General features: G+C 32.7%; 1 non-coding gene across 1 annotated transcript; it reads left to right on the top strand.

The window, feature by feature from the left end:
• The first annotated feature begins 4788 nt into the window (after positions 1-4788).
• Positions 4789-4890, top strand: LOC141422028 (U6 spliceosomal RNA). Its single transcript, XR_012446697.1, has one exon. It is a non-coding gene; the product is annotated as a U6 spliceosomal RNA (small nuclear RNA).
• Positions 4891-6864: the final 1974 nt, after the last annotated feature.

The following is a 6864-nucleotide window of genomic DNA, read 5'->3' as shown; positions in this document are numbered from 1 at the left end:
GGGTGACTACAGTACAATAAATTGTGTACACATGTAAGTAATGCAAGAAAGAGATTTCAAGTCTTTGGAATAGGGTTAGTAAACAAAGCTGTCTTTTGTAAACAAAAGTATCAAAGTTACTTATAGCAAAGAGTTAATAATCAATTGGGTTTCATTAGAAAAATCAATTAAATTTGTCAAAACTCAAGCTGTTGTCCAAATTCCGATACTGAATCTACTTGGATTGACTATTGTACTTGAAGTATGATCTTGATTTTTAAAAAAAACAGTTGTAGCACATTTTGTTCTTATTTAATCTCTGAACAGAACACATTAATTCATGGTGAGTAGCAGCATTTCAATTGATACAATGTAAAGTTTGATTTTTACCCTGACTAACATTAAAACTTTAATAATAATAACTAATTTTATGTTCATTTATATTCAATTTGCAGACAATGTCCCTTGAAGCAGTAGTTAAAACATTGAAGGAAATATAGTTGTTTCTCCATTTCCCAAATATATTGCAAATATTTCCTGAGAATAGTCATTTCAGTATATAGCATATTATTTATCTGATTTCCTAATTCCTCATGAAGTTCAAGACGGCTCAGTTTATAAATAACATCTGGTAAATATGCTTTCAAGATATAAAGAAAGTTATGCAGCTACCTGCTTGCAGAAGGGCTTGAGGATGTTAGCATACACCTCAGTGTTCCTGTGTGAAAAGGAGGCTTCGGTCATGGAATAAGAATGGGATGTGATAAGGAGTAGTCTCCCATGTTGTGCTAGGAAGATAATTCAAAACTTTTATCTAGCAATAAGCAATGCCATGGCGGGAAAGTATGTGATATTTAGCATTGCAGATAGCTTTTCCCTTCACTGCAAGAATTACTACTGAGCAGGGGGACCCTCCGTCCTCTCAATTTTTTCCTAAAAAAGATAAATGGAAAGTAGATAAGAAAATAACGGCGACATGAAAAAGAGAAAAACTGTGGATTGAAAATACGTTAACTCCCTAGGAGGGATTCAATAATGAGAAAGTTGGTCTATTTCTAAAAAGGCTACCTCACACTGTACCCACAGGGGCTGTTTGTTCATATGCCAGACACCTGCTATTAATTTCTTACATCCCATAAACAAGAACAGTTCTTCTTTATGTCTTATTCAGATCTTACATTCTGTTTCCTGGGGATATCTAAAAATAAAATAAGAGAGCTAAGAGGTTTGTAAACAAAAATTCTTTGTAAATAATCCCCCAAATTTTATTTCAAAGGGCCCCAAAGTAACACTATTAACAAAAATTAATTCCTAATTAGTCTTCACTTGAGAAATCATCTCATCTTGATATCCTGCTTCAACATGCAATTGTATCTAATATTTTATGCATGGATAGGTGTGCTTTGTTGATATTCTAATGAAAGATAAATGCTGAGGAGTACACATGTAGCCCCAACATCTCTCCACACATCTTCTTTGACATTGTGGTAGTTAATATTATGTGGCAATTTAAGGGGGCCACAGGATGTCCAGATATTATTATAATGTTTGACACTTTGTCAAACATTATATATATATTATATCCTTTATATATAAATATATATCATTTATATGGCATATATATATGCCATTTTTTCTGTTCTGCCTTTATATATATATATGTATATATATATATATATATATATATATATGTATGCCATTTTTTCTGTTCTTGTAAATAATTCTAAATAACATAGGCATTGTTGACTTCATTCTCATGATCAACCTTTCCTAAAATCTTTAACATCTTCATTATCTCATATGTGTAATTATAATATTTGAGAAAATGAAATGTCTTTAAGAACTTACACAGATTCCTGGAAAAATGAATCTTTGCACAATAATATCACATATATAATATTGAATTTGCTATATTAAGTCTCATAGTTTCATTGTAGATGCAAAAGTTACCATAGAGGCGCTTAACTAATGAATTTTAAGTTTTCTTGTCATGTTGTTAGACTTAATGATCTCAAAAATTTTTAGTAGTTTATAATAGTTTTACAGAATGGTTTTGCTGTGCTATTTCCATGTATGCATCTAATATACCCAGGCTTGGTTCATCCCATCCATTGTTCTTCCTCTTCCCTCTCACCCTTGTTAAAAAGATTTTGGCAGTTCTCAATGTTCCATATTTATGGTTGATGTGTAGGAAACACATCAACCATAGGCTTAATTATCTTTATGTCAGTTTAAAATTGTCATCTTGAAAAACCACAAGGATTTCTTTTTCTGAAATGGATCCTCTGTCTACAGTAGCCAAAAGACTTTAACAAAGAAATTACTTGGATAAATAAGAAGAGGCTGTTATCCATGGAGACCACAAGCTCTTACAGCTTAAATGAAGCGTCTAGTACTATTACTGAATTCACGTTTTAATGCTTTTACAGTTGTTTAATCAAATTCTTTACAAACAAAATATATAGAAAAGAACTTTAATTAAACACGGTGACAGAGTATGTAATGTATTTTTGTTTTTCTTTCTTTTTTTGGTAAACTAAAGTAGACCTTTGGTGGTACTTGAGTTTGAACTCAGGGTCTCATGCATCCTAGGCAGATGTTCTACCACTTGAGACACTGTGCTAGCCTGATAATTCTTCTTTCTCTAGAATTAAATGTCTGACTTCTCTGAAAGGTAATATTGCTCAGAAACAATGGTGGACACCAAACACCATTTCTTATATAAATGCAACTGGTGCCATATAAGGAGCCCATAGACTTAAAAAAGACAACCTGGCTCTATGATCAAATTCCAGCGAACTTTGCCCAATATGTTTGAAATATGGTTAAACAGGCTTTACAAAACATTACTTGGTTTTGCCCTGTTTGAGTTCCCTAATAGTTATACTGCTTCTCCTGCTCTTTGGGCCTTGCATCTTCAACTGTCTGGTCTTATTACTAAGTAGAAGACTGGAGGCCATAAGATTATAAATATTAGTCACTTAGGTATATAAACAACTGGCCTATGACTAGGCAATAATCAAACCTAATAAAGATTAGCTAGGGAAATTTTTTACTCTGGTAATGGCCTTAATGACATCTAAATTAGCTTGCAGCAGTTATATAAACTGAATGTTTCCCCTTCAGCATCCCTCATAAATTAGGACTGAAAATCAGAAATGGGGGATTTGTTACTGGAGTACAGCCTATGTGATCTAGGTGAATTTCTACCTCATCCTAATCATGGTTATATTTGAGGACCATAGACATGTAGATCAGATGCTCCTCTTCAGATAAGACTAGCTGAGACAGGTTGCATCTATAATGTCTACAAGAGTGACCAGCAGGCAGCCTCTAACTTCTTTATAATCTTACCAGCATGCTAAAATACATCTTCAGGCCCAATGACAACTGACAATGCATGGCAACAACTAGGAAGAACCTTTATAAAAGGAACAAAAAAGCAAAAGGAGGTGGCAACTGAATTTCTGGAAAAATCTCCAACCATTCCCAGAAAATACATGAATTGTCATTCCCTTTACTAGCCTATTTCCTTGCCATTTCTTTTTTTTTTTTAATTTTTTTTTAAATTTTTGTGCTGGGTGAGAGTACATTGTACAATTTATAAAAGTTCTTACAATGTATCAAATATAATATTTGGATTCACTCCCTCCAGCATTCTCCTTTATCCCTTCCTCTCCCCCATTCCTGGAACAGTTTGAACAGGTATCATTTTTCATTTAGATACATGTATACATAGTATTAGCCTATATTCACCCTTCTACACCCCTTCCCCACATCCTCAACAGGCAGAACCTGTTTCACTCTCTTGTTCTCTAATTTCCTGACCCCAGAAGGTTGAAAAGTTAATTTGTGACTTCATCTGTCACTTCTCTTAGCCAAATGTAAAAGTCTCTTTCATCTAAAAAGAAGAAATAGGTAAGTCCTAAGAAAAGAATGTGATGACGATACAATCCAAATAAAGCCATGGTACAGGAGACATGACCTTCAACACTGTTGAAAAATTGAATTTTAAACGATGAACTTATTTTACACATTCACTGTTTAATATGATTACTGCAGTATAAGTGATATTTTGCCGTATATTTAATATTTGTTTACATATTCTTCTAAGACATTATCAGTTTATGTTTTAATGTTATTATGTATCTTATTTTTATGAATTATTTACTTTCATAATTGAGTCATCTGTCTAGTATCTGGCCAGAAGATTCTATCTTCCCTCATTCTTTCCCCTGATTCATTTTCCATCCTCTCACTTAATAATTTTCTTAAAGCTGAATTCTAATCTTGAAATGCTAGCTGCATTTCAATAATTCCCAATTGCCCACAAGAGAACTTCCAACACTCTTGGTCTTACATTCACAGTATTTTCTGACTCTGTTCCAACTGACCAAATATTAAAAATAGTGCAATTATTCATATATTATACTATGTTTTCTAATCTGATAGATTGTTCATTTTAAAGCATAAGAATATTTTGTATTTTCTATAAATCAGTTCACTTTATTCTTAGAAACTTTTCACACCAGGCTTTGATTGTAGTCAATTCAATGGTGCCCACCAAAAATTCATATTCACTTCCCAACCCATTGATACTGTGAGTATGACTTTATTTGGAAAAAAAGTTGCCTTTGCAGATATAATTAAGTTCTGGATTCACCCTATATTCAAAGCCAAATATTTTTTAAGAGAGAAAAAGGTTCAAATGGAGAAAAGACCACCTGAAGATAGAGATTGGATTTTATAAAGTCACAAGTCAAAAAACACATGTAACTATCAGGAGTTTAAAGAGCAGATGTCTCCTGGGCTCACTTTGGCAGAATGTGTAATAAAATTGGAACAACACAGAGATTAGCATGGCCCCTGAGCAAGGATGACACAGAAATTTGTGAAGCTTCCATATTTTTTTGTAATAGTGGAACTACTCCATGGAACTTGGGGAGGAAGGAAAGGAAAAGAGAATGATAGAGTGTCAACAATATTGAAATACATAACGTGTGAATTTAGAGGAAATAAAAATATGTATTGAAAGCTGTTGGATAATGGGGGGTGGGAGGGAAGGAGCAAGGGAGAGCAATGGAAGGGGTTGAACTGCCAAAGTAAAGTACAGTCACAGTGGGGATACATTGAGAAACTCCTTTGAACATTGACTTAGAAATTAATAACGAAAGACAGACAGGACTGTAAAATAGGTACAGTGTGTTTGTAGGGGGGTACTTGTGGGAGGCAGAAGGGTGAATGAAGAGATTAAGGTGGGGGAATATGGTTGATGGACTTCCTATACATACATAAAATAGAACAAAGAAACATTTTGCAATTGCTTTAAGTGGGGCGGGGAGAGGGTTGATGGGGAGAGATGGTCGGGGTGATCTAACCAATGTGTAATGTAAGTCTATTTGTAATTGTCACAATGAATTCACCTTGTATACTGAATATGTCCTAGTTTAAAAAAAGAGAAAAACAAAAGAATCAATCTCCCTTCGAGCTTTGGGAAAGAGTGCAGCTCAGCTAACACCTAGCCTTTGTATTCTGTTTTCTAGAACCATGAGAAAACAGATTTCTGTTGTTTTCATAAAGCCAAGAAGTTTATGACAACATGGTATAGCATCCCTAGAAAACTAATACACTGACCAAATTGCCAATTCTCTTCATCCTTTATCATAGGGCCTGCAAGAGTATTCTCAGTCTCAATAAGAAATTTTCTTTCATAATTTTTGTCTGCATTTCTTATGACACTTCTTATAACACCTCTTACTTTCCACTGCACATAAATAATTAGTAATCTTTATTTTATTCCCTAGTCTGTGCATGATTTGAGAAAAGTGATCACAATTTTTATGTATTTGTATTCCAACAGTCATGTATGACTAAATCATGATAGTAAATACTGTGCAAACATATTTTATAGACAAATTCAAAAATCTACCTTGAAATTTTTATAATTTTTTCTGTACTTGGTGATTTAGCAGAAACTTAAATTCTAGGTAGATCTTTTAAATGAAGTCTTGAAATGTATATAATTATCTTTAAAATAGAGTACTTTGAACACACATTTTAGTATTTGTTTGCTTTTAATGGAACATTTCAGTGGTGATTTTTTTTTAAATCTTGTTTTTTTAATAGTAATTACCACAAACCCATAAGAGTTTGGAATTACGATTGTATCTTAAAATACTGCCATAATTTTGTAGACATTCAATCTGAAATTTGATTCACTGAAACTCTAATTTAGGTGAAGTATCTTTAATAAAACAATGCTTAAAGATGTAATTTGCTTTTCTTCTTTAGCTGTACTAGGGTTTGAACTCAGGGGTTCACATTTGCAAAGCAGGTGCTCTACCACTTAAGTCTGCCTCCAGCCTATTTTCTTTGAACAATATGCTAAAATGGAATGAGTAGAAATTTTTAAATGAATTTGTAGTGTGAATAATTACTGAAAGGAAACTAATGACAATATAATCAGGTACCTTTTCACAGACCTTTTAACAAATAGTCACTTAAATGACAAAATGATTTCTGCAATAAGAATATAATGCAAAAAGAAAACAGAAATGATTCTCATCTCATTTGAAAAAGTAAATGTCAGTATATTTGAATGTAATTTTTATAGATTAACATATTGCATAATAATTGCCATGGCAATTATTGCTTAATATTATTGCCTAATATTATAGAGCATGAGACTCCCATTTCCCACTAATACAGCTTTATCGTTTTTGTACAGGGCATTTATGTCATCTTTGGGGTAAATATATTTTCCATGAGGTCTGTGTATAATTCTCATACCTTGAGGATGTAAATGTTCATAAAAATGTGTTAGTACAGTATGAAAAAATAATTGAATTATCAACTATTTTACTTTTATTTGATTAATATATTTTA

The sequence above is a fragment of the Castor canadensis genome, chromosome 3, assembly GCF_047511655.1.
Source record: "Castor canadensis chromosome 3, mCasCan1.hap1v2, whole genome shotgun sequence".
NCBI lineage: Eukaryota > Metazoa > Chordata > Mammalia > Rodentia > Castoridae > Castor > Castor canadensis.
Note: the sequence above shows the minus strand (reverse complement) of the source record. Positions and strands in the feature narration are given on the sequence as shown.